At 40.1% G+C, this 12,625-nt stretch overlaps 1 long non-coding RNA gene across 1 annotated transcript; it reads left to right on the forward strand.

Annotated features, from left to right (window-relative positions):
* The first annotated feature begins 8,107 nt into the window (after positions 1-8,107).
* LOC139023409 (uncharacterized) lies at positions 8,108-11,029 on the forward strand. The gene is made up of 3 exons (XR_011474541.1): positions 8,108-8,443; positions 8,898-10,126; positions 10,285-11,029. It is a non-coding gene; the product is annotated as an uncharacterized lncRNA (long non-coding RNA).
* The last annotated feature ends 1,596 nt before the right edge of the window (positions 11,030-12,625 follow it).

Genomic DNA, 12,625 nt, shown 5'->3' on the forward strand with positions numbered 1-12,625 from the left:
TCTGACACAGCCTGGTGTAGAGGTCCTGGATGGCAGGCAGTTTAGCCCCAGTGATGTACTGGGCCGTACGCACTACCCTCTGTAGTGCCTTGCGGTCAKAGGACGAGCAATTGCTGTACCAGGCAGTGATGCAACCAGTCAGGATGCTCTCGATGTTGCAGCTGTAGAACCTTTTGAGGATCTCAGGACCCATGCCAAATCTTTTTAGTTTCCTGAGGGGGAATAGGCTTTGTCGTGCCCTCTTCACAACTGTCATGGTGTGTTTGGACCCTTCTAGTTTGTTGTTGATGTGGACGCCAAAGAACTTGCTCCAGCTTGATTCATATGCATTGTCCCTATCAAATACATTCAATAAATTAAATTAAATCAAATGATATTGTATAGCCATTATTATATGGTCGAAGTAAGGGTATAACCTGTGTACTTTCCATATACTTAGCATGGTTGCTGGTCGGAAACATAGTAAATATTACTATTACTGGTCTTTCTGTATTCCAAGAACCATTAGACTTAATCTAATGGAAGGGACACTTAATTCAGTGCCCTTGGAGATGTGTTAAAACATATTAACCAGATGATGGAACACAAACGATCAAAATAACAGTGAGGCATAGATCTGCATCTCAAATGGCACCCTATTCCTTATATAGCGCACTACGTTTGACCAGGGCTTAYAGGGCTCTGGTCAAAATAGGGTGCCATTTGGAACACATCCATAGGCATAAAATAAACTGCAGGGAGGGATATCCGCTGCTGAAAAATAACCCTAGCAACGTACAAAAATGTAGCCCGATGCACAGTCAAAATATTGTTTTAATATCTATGCTAATGATGCTTTTAAATCTCTGTGTGGATTATTTTATGGAGTATCAACTACCAACTACTGAGCTAGGCATACTAAAATCAGTCTGCTGCTGTTCTCTCCAATATATTCCTCCTGCTTCTATACTAAGCAATTAAGTCTTTGACTTCTTTAGGAAGAGAATGAGAGCCTTTACACTAATAATAGATCATATTGTAATAGTCATTGGATCACAAGACGGCACACTGTGTGTGTGTCATAATAAACGTTGTTTATTGAGCTGGAACTGAGATACTGACATACCAATCTGCCTCAGAGCAATGGTTATAAAAATGGTGTGTTTATAAAAATGGTGTGTTTATAAAAATGGTGTGTTTATAAAAATGGTGAGCTTATGAAAGTGGTGTGTTTATAAAAATGGTGTGTTTATAAAATGGTGTGTTTATAAAAATGGTGAGTTTATGAAAATGGTGTGTTTATGAAAATGGTGTGTTATAAAAATGTGAGTTTATGAAAATTGTGTGTTTATAAAAATGGTGAGTTTATGAAAATGGTGTGTTTATAAAAATGGTGAGTTTATAAAAATGGTGTGTTTATAAAAATAGTGTGTTTATAAAAATGGTGTGGTCATAAAAATGCTGTGTTCAGGGAGTAGCTCTGTTTTGTACTGTCAAAACTGTTATTATATGTAGAAGCCAGACAACATAGTTCAAGTTAAGCCTTTAAAATAGACAGATCCATATACAACGCATTCGGAAAGTATTCAACCTCCACTACTTCCACATTTTGTTACGATAGAGCCTTATGCTAAAATTGATTTAAAAAGAAAATCCTCATCGATCTATACACAATACCAAATAATGACATCACAATACCCCATAATGACATCACAATACCCCATAATGACATCACAATACCCCCTAAAAACAGGTTTTTAGAAATGTTTGAAAATGTATTAAATATTATAAACAGATATACCTTATTTACATAAGTATTCAGACCCTTTGCTTTGAGACTCAAAATTGAGCTCAGGTGCATCCTGTTTCCATTGATCATCCTTGAGATGTTTCTACAACTTGTTTGGAGTCCACCTGTGGTAAATTCATGATTTGGAAAGGCACACAGTGCATGTCAGAGCAAAAACCAAGCCATGAGGTTGAAGGATTTGTCCGCAGAGTTCCGAGACGGGATTGCGTTGAGGCACAGATCTGGGGAAGGGTAGCAAAATAATTCTGCAGCATTGAAGGTCCCCAAGAACACAGTGGCCTCCATCATTCATAAATGGATGAAGTTTGGAACAACCAAGACCCTTTCTAGAGATGTCCGTCTGGTCAAACTGAGCAATCGGGGGAGAAGGGCCTTGGTAAGGGAGGTGACCAAAAACCTGATGGTCACTCTGACAGAGCTCTAGATTTCCTCTGTGGAGATGGGAGAACCTTCCAGAAGGACAACCATCTCCGCAGCACTCCACCAATCAGGCCTTTATGGTAGAGTGGCCAGACGGAAGCCCCTCCTCAGTAAAAGGCACATGACAGCCTGCTTGGAGTTTGCCAAAAGGCACCTAAAGGACTCAGACAATGAGTAAGAAGATTCTCTGGTCTGATGAAACCAAGATTGAACTATTTGGCCTGAATGCCAAGAGTCACGTCATTTCCCTCATTATGTGTTGTATATTTAGCCCTCTGTTTCCCCCATGTCTTTGTGCGTGATTGTTTATTTGTTAGGTCGGTACGTTTCCGGCTGGTTTATTCCCGGGTGCTGTTTTACCCGTGTTTAGTGGCAACCGTTTTTTGGTTCGCACATTGGGTTTGTTACTTTGTGYTATTGCTTTTATTAAAGTGCGTTGTTCACTTATCTCTGCTCTCCTGCTCCTGACTTCAAGCACCAGCTACACCCACCACCTGACAATAAGGGTCAGTCTTTCTTCACACGTACGGTACCAGTCAAAAGTTTGGACACACCTGTACTCAATCAAGGACTTTTCTTAATTTTTTACTATTTTCTACATTGTAGAATAATAGTGAAGACATCAACACTATGAAATAACACATTTGGAATCATATAGTAACCAAAAAAGTGTTAAACAAATCAAAATATATTTTATATTTGAGATTCTTCAGACAGCAGGAGCGGTAGAGATACTCTGAATGATCGGCTATGAAAAGCCAACTGACATTTACTCCTGAAATGCTGACCTGTTGCACCCTCGACAACCACTGTGATTATTATTATTTGACCCTGCTGGTCATCTATGAACATTTGAACATCTTGGCTATGTTCTGTTATAATCTCCACCCGGCACAGCCAGAAGAGGACTGGCCACCCCTCATAGCCTGGTTCCTCTCTARGTTTCTTCCTAGGTTYTGGCCTTTCTAGGGAGTTTYTCYTAGCCACCTTGCTTCTACACCTGCATTGCTTGCTGTTTGGGGTTTTAGGCTGGGTTTCTGTACAGCACTTTGCGATATCAGCTGATGTAAGAAGGGCTGTATAAATACATTTGATTTGATTTGATTCAAAGTAGCTACCCTTTGCCTTGATGACAGCTTTGCATACTTTGGCTAAACCAGTTATAATTTTAAAAGTTAAATATACAACAGCAGTAATAAGAAACAACAGCGTGATGACAGTATAATGACAATAATATAAAGTAATAATAATAAAGAAAATGAAAACAATTAAAGATTAAATATGGCATGTTTGATATTACATTCCAATTGCAGACGTTTCCTCACAGTAGGAACTACTGGACCCCGTGTTGTCACAGAACTGGAACTACTGGACCCSGTGTTGTCACAGAACTGGAACTACTGGACCCCGTGTTGTCACAGAACTGGAACTACTGGACCCCGTGTTGTCACAGAACTGGAACTACTGGACCCCGTGTTGTCACAGAACTGGAACTACTGGACCCCGTGTTGTCACAGAACTGAGATCTCAAAGCACACTACAAATATAATCAGTTGAAACATCTGGTTTGTGACAAATATGAGACGTCCATTTAGTTTTTTGAATAGTGGTGCTTACAGCGTACCCCATGTGGATGCTGATGGGACAAACCGTTTCTTCAAAATGTTCATAAACGTTTTATTGTCACATACACTGGATAGCTGCACTAAAAAAAATTGTTTTACAGGGTCAGCCATAGTAGTACGGCGCCCCGGAGAAAATTAGGGTTAAGTGCCTTGCTCAAGAGCACATTGACAGATTGTTCACCTTGTCGGCTCAGGTATTGGAACCAGCAACCTTTGGGTTACTTTGGAGCTGTACGCTAGCTGGGACAAATTCTCTTCTCATTATAAACACACAGAGAACACCACCCCTTTCCCTTTCCCTTTCCAGGTGGCACCCTATTCACTATATAGAGCCCCATAGGGCTCTGGTCAAAAGTAGTGCACTATAAAGGGAAGATTTTGCCTGTGACTCTAGCCGCATTCGATGTGCTTTAGGCCTCTAATGCTTTATTTCAGAGGACCTGGGTCCTCCATTCACCAGCAGACTACTATTGTCTGAGTACAAAGACACAAACTCAAACACAGTGGTGGAAAAAGTACTCAATTGTCATACTTGAGTAAAAGTAAAGATACCTTAATAAAAAATGACTCAAGTCAAAGTGAAAGTCACCCAGTAAAATAGTACTTGAGTAAAAGTCTAAAAGTATTTGGTTTAAAATATACTTAAATATCAAAAGTAAATGTAATTGCTAAAATATACTTAAGTATCAAAAGTAAAGGTATAAATCATTTCAAATTCCTTATATTAAGCAAACCAGACGGCACCATGTTCATGTTTTTTATTTATTTATGGATAGCCAGGGACATGCTTCAACACTCAGACATCATTTACAAGGATGCACTTGTGTTTAGTGAGTCTGTCAGATCAGAGGCAGTAGAGACACCAGGGATGTTCTCTTGATAAGTGTGTGATTGGACYATCTTCCTGTCCTGCTAAGCAATCAAAATGTAACTAGTACTTTTGGGTGTCAGCAAAAAGGAGTAAAAAGTACATGATTTTCTTTAGGAATGTAGTCAAGTAAAAGTGGTCAAAAATATGAATAGTWAAGTACAGATATTCCCCCAAAATACTTAGGTAAAAATACTTTAAAGTACTATTTTAGTACTTTACACCACTGCTCAAACCCATGGGTGCATCCCAAATGACATCCTATTCCCAATATAGTACACTGCTTTTGACCAGGGCCCATAGGGACTAGGGTACTATTTGGGAAGCCATATCTTAATGCTTCCCTCATGTCCATGAGAGTGCTTCATCAATTCCTCTAAAAAAATCATTTCCTCTAAAAAAACAGGAATTGGCTCCAGATCTCTAACACTGGCCTATGTACATGTATTACATGTTTAACTGCTATGCTATAACAATGATGTACAATTTCTTGTTTCCACCCATTCAAAAAGATGTCTGAGACAACAATGAACATATGGAGCCATCTTACTCTCGCCTCATACAAAAAGCTGCGTAGTATACAATCACATGTGACTGTTATTGCACCCCGTGGAAAGAGCATGGCGTCCCTCATAAATGCCACCTGCTGTGATGAATGGGCCTATAAGAGAACAATAGGAGGTGGAAACACACTTTACAGTCAGCAGAGATTCATCTAGAAACATTAAACTGAAGAGAGACGGAAAGGCTGTCTGTTCATTGGGTAAAAGCATCCCAGTTGGATACATGTCTTATGGGTTGGTTTGATTTGTACTTTCAGATCATTGTTTTTTACATACAGTATATGTAAAGGTTGTACAGTATACACAGTGCAGCAAAGAGGAATTGGACGTTTATGAATGCGCAGGGCGTAGTGTATACAGTACAATGCCTTCAGAAAGTATTCACACCCTTTGACTTTTTCCACATTTTGTTGTTTTACAACCTGAATTTAAAATGGATTAAATTGAGATTTTGTGCCACTGATCTACACCCAATACCCCATAATGTCAAAGTCCAATTATGTTTTTAGAAATGTTTACAAATTAATAAAATATGTAAAGCTGAAATGTATTGAGTCAATAAGTATTCAACCCCTTTGTTATGGCAAGCCTAAATAATTTCAGGAGTAAAAATGTGCTTAACAAGTCACATAATAAGTTGCATGGACTCACTCTGTGTGCAATAATAGTGTTTAACATGATTTGAAAATGACTACCCCATCTCTGTACCACACATATGTAATTATCTGTAAGGTTCCTCAGTTGATCAGTGAATTTCAAGCACAGTTTCAACCACAAAGACCAGGGACGTTTTTCAATGGTTCGCAAAGAAGGGCACCTATTGGTAGATGGGTAAAAAAAAGAAAAGCAGAGATTGAAGTGAAGTTATTAATTACACTCTGGATTGCTTATCAACACACCCAGTCACTACAAAGATAAAGGTGCCTTTCCTAACTTCGTTGCCGGAGAGGAAGGAAACCACTCAGGCATTTCACCATGAGGCCAATGGTGATTTTAAAACAGTTACAGAGTTTAATTGCTGTGATAGGAGAAAACTGAGGATGGATCAACACCATTGTTGTTACTCTACAATACTAACATAAATGACAGAGTGAAAATAAGGAAGCCTGTACAGATTTTTTTTTAAATTCTAAAATGTGCATCCTGTTTGCAATAAGGCACTAAAGTAATACTGAAGAAAAATGTGGCAAAGAAATTAACTTTATGTCCTGAATACCAAGCGTTATGTTTGGGGCAAATCCAACACAACACATTACTGAGTACCACTCTTTACGTTTCTAAGCATGGTGGTGACTGCATCATGTTATAGCTATGCTTGACATCAGCAAGGTCTAGGGAGGGTTTTGGATCAAAAATAAACGGAATAGAGCAAAGCACAGGCAACATTTTTGAGGAAAACTTGGTTTCTTTATGCTTTCCAACAGACACTGGGAGACAAATTCACCTTTCAGTAAGACAACCTAAAACACAAGGGAAAATATACACTGGAGTTGCTTACTAAGATGACATTGAATGTTCCTGACTGGCCTAGTTACTGTTTTGACTTAAATCAGCTTGAAAATCTATAACAAGGCATGACAGATATTTAAGATTTTTTTTACAGAATAATGGGAAAATATTGTAAAATCCACGTGGTCAAAGCTCTTAGCAACTCAAATGTAATCGCCGCAAAAGGTGATTCTAACATGTATTGACTAAGGGGGTTGAATACTTATCTAATCAATATATATTAGTGTTTTATGTTCCATACATTACACATTTTTTAAATAATTTTTCTTCCACTTTTGAAATGAAACAGTACTTTGTGTAAATCGTTGACTAAAAAATGACAGTTAAATCCATTTGAATCTCACTTTGTAACACAACTAAATGTGGATAAAGTTAAGGGGTATCAATACTTTCTGAAGGCATTGTATACTGTATGTGTCACATATGAGTATGTTGCATAGGTCAGGGTTTGAATGGGCATCAGAACTCCTTTAGGTTATGAAGATACCCTTAAATCTAACTGGTTGTTGATAGTGACGGTTGAATGGGCATCAGAACTCCTTTAGGTTATGAAGATACCCTTAAATCTAACTGGTTGTTGATACTGACAGTTGCACAACACATTCATTCTCATTTGAAAGTTGTTTGTTTTGGGATGGTTACAGAAATCAATGTTTGTGATGGATGGCTGGGAAACTTGAAGCTTGTGTTACTGCCTGTCTGCCGCACATGATTCATACTGTACATTGTACCGACTAACAGGCTGCTGGAGGTCTGGTGGCAGGCAGCTGTTTAAAAAAAATCCACATCCAAAAACAAACCCCTTCAGCCTTCCTTAAAGACTAACATTGCCCACTTTGTATTGATGATAAAAGGCTAAATTAAAAAAAAAAATCGCTGCCCAATGTGTACTGTACCCCTGAAGCAGAATACCTGACGCCATTTTGAAAAGTCTTCACAAAACACTTCTTACAAAAAACCTAAGAAGTTTCTTAAGGGGAAAAATAAGAAGTTCTTAAGTTTGTTGTAAGTGCAATTCCTCAAAATGTTCTTAGGAATTCATAGTTTTCTTAGGAACTTAGTAAATATCTTTCCTAAGAACTTAAATATCTTGTTATATGGCATTGACATTAGTGACGTGCTTGAAACCAATAAATAAGCCTAAGTGACAGGGATGATAAGATTTATACCACTTTAATAAAGTGATGATATTTCCATTTTATTATATTTAATTATCTGCTTTATGTCTCAAGAAAAGAAAAAAAATATACAGAATTTTATTTTTTATTTTTCACACATTGTAGCCATCAGACTAGCGATATCAAAAACAAAATGGATAACCAAGGAACGCGCAATAAAACTTCAGCAACCAAGAGCTTGAAGTGACGGTGGAGGAAATAGCAGCCAGGAAAAGGTTGCTGTTGGGGAGACTCGATAACTGCGGGGTCACTGCAGAGACCACTGGGTGAGATTCGCCAAGTCTGTCTCTGCCGTCAGGGCTATGGCAAGGGACAGTGACGCCGTAAAAAAAAGTGTTCCGACATGAAGTCGACTGTTAAGAAGATGGGAGCTGAGAGAAGCAAGGAGTTGAAGAAGACTGGAGGGGGGTATCGACCAATCATGTGGACCAGCTGGAGGAGAAAGTGTTGTCCATGATAGGAGAGACGGTGGTAGAGGGACTGCACGACCAGTAAGTTAGCTATCTAGCTAGCTAGCTATTTAGCACTTCTAGAATATAGTAATATGTTGTTAATTACTAGCTAGCTAGATACTACTCATGTAATTAGTTTTCTTGCTGTATTTAAATGTCCGGTAGCGAACTGTGTCCGTGGCAGTGGCACAAGAAAACGTTCATGGTTATGAAAGTATCCATTCGTCAAAAGACACGAGTTTAGCTGTTCTAAAGTTAAGTACATTTCCAAGAAGAAACCCTGAAACATTATTTTCAAGAATCCCATTTCTTAACGTTTTTCTTAGGAAGAAACGTAGGAAGAAACATAAGAACATGTCCAATAACGTTATTGAGGAATAGCAACTTTGCTTAATTAACTTTCTTCATAAGTCTATAGTTAAGGGAAAAATGGCAGTTAAGAAGAAATGTCTTGTTAAGACGGTTTTGTGTGTCTAGACCCTGGTTTTTGTAGTCACTCTCAAGATTGGAGATCTGGCACCAACTAATACCATGCAACATTGAACGACAGGGACAAAGGCAAGTAAACTAACAGCATACACAAACAGTGGTGACAAACAAACATGTTTTTTTCAGTGAATATGAAAAGTGACAGGTCACCTTAGGAAAAACAAAGTGCAGCTCTGTTGGAAAAATCTGAAAAGTTCTCCATTACTAATTAGTTTCTGCCTGGTAGGACCGATGTGGATGTGTGGATACACTCCAGGAAATACTCTTTTATTCAGACGCATCTGGAATTTGATGGATGTTGAGCGATTGCTGGATTCCTTTTACTGTACGCCGCGTGGTAGAATTTACAGAGAGATACAGTACAATCCAGGAACATCTCAACATGACAGAATGTAAATCACTACTCTACTGAAGCAGCTGGTTTAAGTAGTGTAAAAAAAACAGGAAGAGACAGGTTTGATGGGGGAACAAGACCAGTAGAAACTTCGTCTTAGGAAGAAGAAACTACAGGAAACCGTGTAACCCCTAGATCTGGGTTCAAATAGTATTATACGTATTTTTATCAAATAATTGTGGGTTTTGAATTGAGCGTGCCTGGAGTGCCAGATGGGCAGAACATTAACTTTTAGGAAGATTCCATGGAGCAATTAAGTGCAACTGACCTACTTAAAAGAATAGAAATACCAACGAATCTGGGTCTGGGAACAACACTAAACAGGTGATGTATCAGACTGGAGTTTGTTTGGTACGTTGAGACAGTGAGATTCAGAGCTCACTCCATAGTATCTCTATCAAAGCACAATGCAGCCATGCTAGTCTCTTTGCATTCGCCTCGTTGACAACCCATTTGACCTCTCCCAGCTTGTTAGTGATACACAGAGACACTCGTCTACAGGGACACAGGACAGGGAGCAGATTGACTTTGATGTAGATGGATAGAGAAAGAGCTCTGTGTCTGTCTCTCTGTGTGTGTCTGTCTGTCTGGCTATGTGTCTAGCTGTGTGTCTGCCTGCCTGGCTGTCATCAAGTTTGCAGACGACACTACAGCAGTAGGCCTGATTACCAACAACGACGAGACGGCCTACAGGGAGGAGGTGAGGRCCYTCGGAGTRTGGTGTCAGGAAAATAACCTCTCACTCAACATCAACAAAACAAAGGAAATGATCATGGACTTCAGGAAACAGCAGAGGGAGCACCCCCCCTATCCACATCGATGGGACAGTAGTGGAGAAGGTAGAAAGTTTTAAGTTCCTCAGCGTACACATCACAGACAATCTGAAATGGTCCACCCACACAGACAGTGTAGTGAAGAAGGCGCAACAGAGCCTCTTCAACCTCAGGAGGCTGATGAAATGTGGCTTGTCATCTAAAACACTCACAAACTTTTATAGATGCACAATCGAGAGCATCCTGTCGGGATCACCGCCTGGTACGGCAACTGCTCCGCCCTCAACCACAAGGTTCTCCAGAGGGTAGTACGGTTTGCACAACGCATCACCGGGGGCAAACTACCTGCCCTCCAGGACACCTACTGCACCCGATGTCACAGGAAAGCCAAAAAGATCATCAAGGACAACAACCACCTGAGCCCCACTGCCTGTTCACACCGCTATCATCCAGAAGGCGAGGTCAGTGCAGGTGCATCAAAGCAGGGACCGAGAGACTGAAAAACAGCTTCTATCTCAAGGCCATCAGACTGTTAAACAGCCATCACTAACATATGGAGGCTGCTGCCAACATACGGACTCAAATCTCTGGCCGCTTCAATAAACGTACTTAATAAAGGTATCACTAGTCACTTTAAATAACGCCACTTTTAATAATGTTTACACAGAGGTATCACTAGTCATTTTAAATAATGCCACTTTTAATAATGTTTACATATCCTACATTACTCATGTATATACTGTATTCTACACCATCTACTGCATCTGCCTATGCCATCGCTCTTCCATATATTTCCATGTACATATTCTTATTCATTCCTTTACATTTGTGTGTATTTGTGTGTGTAAGGTAGTTGTTGTGAATTTGTTAGATTACTTGTTAGATTTTACTGCGTAGTAAACTGCGCTACACTCGCATTAACATCTGCTAACCATGTGTATGTGACCAATACAATTTGATTTGAGTTGATTTGTCTCTCCCTCCATCCATCCGTCCGTCTGCCTGTCTGTTTCTGTGTGTGTCTGTGGGTTTACTGTGGCATATCTKAAACAGAGTACCCTCTCCTCCTGTTGTGACTTCCTACTCCTTCTCAGTGCTCAGAACTCAACAAGCAAGGAAACGTTCATGGTGCACACTATATCAGTGTTCCTCAACCCTGCTCCTGATGAGCCACAGAATTGCAGGGTTTTGTTCCACCTCAGCAGTGCAACACCTGATTCGGCTTATCAAGCCGTTAATTGAAGATCTGTTGATTATTTGAATTAGGTGTGATGGCACTAAGCTGAGACTAAACATGGAAAAGCAAGGCTATGTCAAGAAAAGGCACTAGCTGTCAAATCCTTCCTACCTCGGTTCTTTGCTTCCTCAATAAATCCTCTCAAAGGGATCTTGGATCAACTCTTCCAATGCACTTTGAGAGGTAATTGAGGAAACAGTATGATTTTTCAGACACAGCCCAGCACTGAGTATCACTGTAATCAGCTCTACAGTAATGTCTCAACAACCACAAGCTTTATAACAATAGTTGTAAAGGAAATTAAAGCAGGAGACTACATACCCACACACCTAGGCAGAGGTGCGCTCCACATGCGCCTCCCCCCTCCAAGGCAGATGATCTCTGGCACCCCCTCCAGTCGGTAGCCCATGTTGCAAGAGAACGTCAGGGTGTCCCCGATGCTGAAGCTGTATCCGTTCCTCCGGCCGAACTGTGGCATCCCCGGGTCCTCACAAGGCTCCAAGTTGTACTCTGAGGAAGCAGGAAGTTGTGGCAAGTCAAACTTTTCCGATCATGTACACTCAATGATGGTTCGTTTGAATGCAGTCCATACTCCAAGTTGTGTTCATAGGGCTCTGGTCAAAAGTAGTGCACTATAAAGGGAATAGGGTGCCATTTGTGACTCAGACTACCTGTGAAGTAGATCCACATCCACACGTCATGGGATTGTTTGACTGCACTGTATACTCCCAAGTCATGTGAAGAAGGTAATGACATAATGTCAAGTGATACTCTCGATAAGTAGTGTACGTGTCATCTGTCAATCACATTCAAATCGATGGAGTTTGTTTGAGTGCAGTTTATACTCAAAATAATACAATTCTAAAGAGAGGAATAATATAGATGTTTGTTATTCATTGATTAGTGACTTTACGGCTTTTGAAGTCTGCCTAAAAGTGATTGTAGCTGCCTTCTAAATGTATGCAATGCCAATGCATTATTCATCAACGCTATGGCTTCGGATCAAAACTTTCTCATGTCTAGATTTACATGTCAGCATTCCTGTGATGATGCCACCAAACACACACACACACACACACACACACACACACACACACACACACACAACACACACACACACACACACACACACACACACACACACACACACACACCCACGCCACACAACACATACACACACACACACACACACACACACACACACACACACACACACACACACACACACACATACGCTCACACATACACGCACACAAACACACACACACTCACAATGAATATAAACACACTCACAACGAATATAAACACACACACACTGTTAAATGCCG

This window comes from Salvelinus sp. IW2-2015, linkage group LG31, assembly GCF_002910315.2.
Source record: "Salvelinus sp. IW2-2015 linkage group LG31, ASM291031v2, whole genome shotgun sequence".
Taxonomy (NCBI): Eukaryota; Metazoa; Chordata; class Actinopteri; order Salmoniformes; family Salmonidae; genus Salvelinus; species Salvelinus sp. IW2-2015.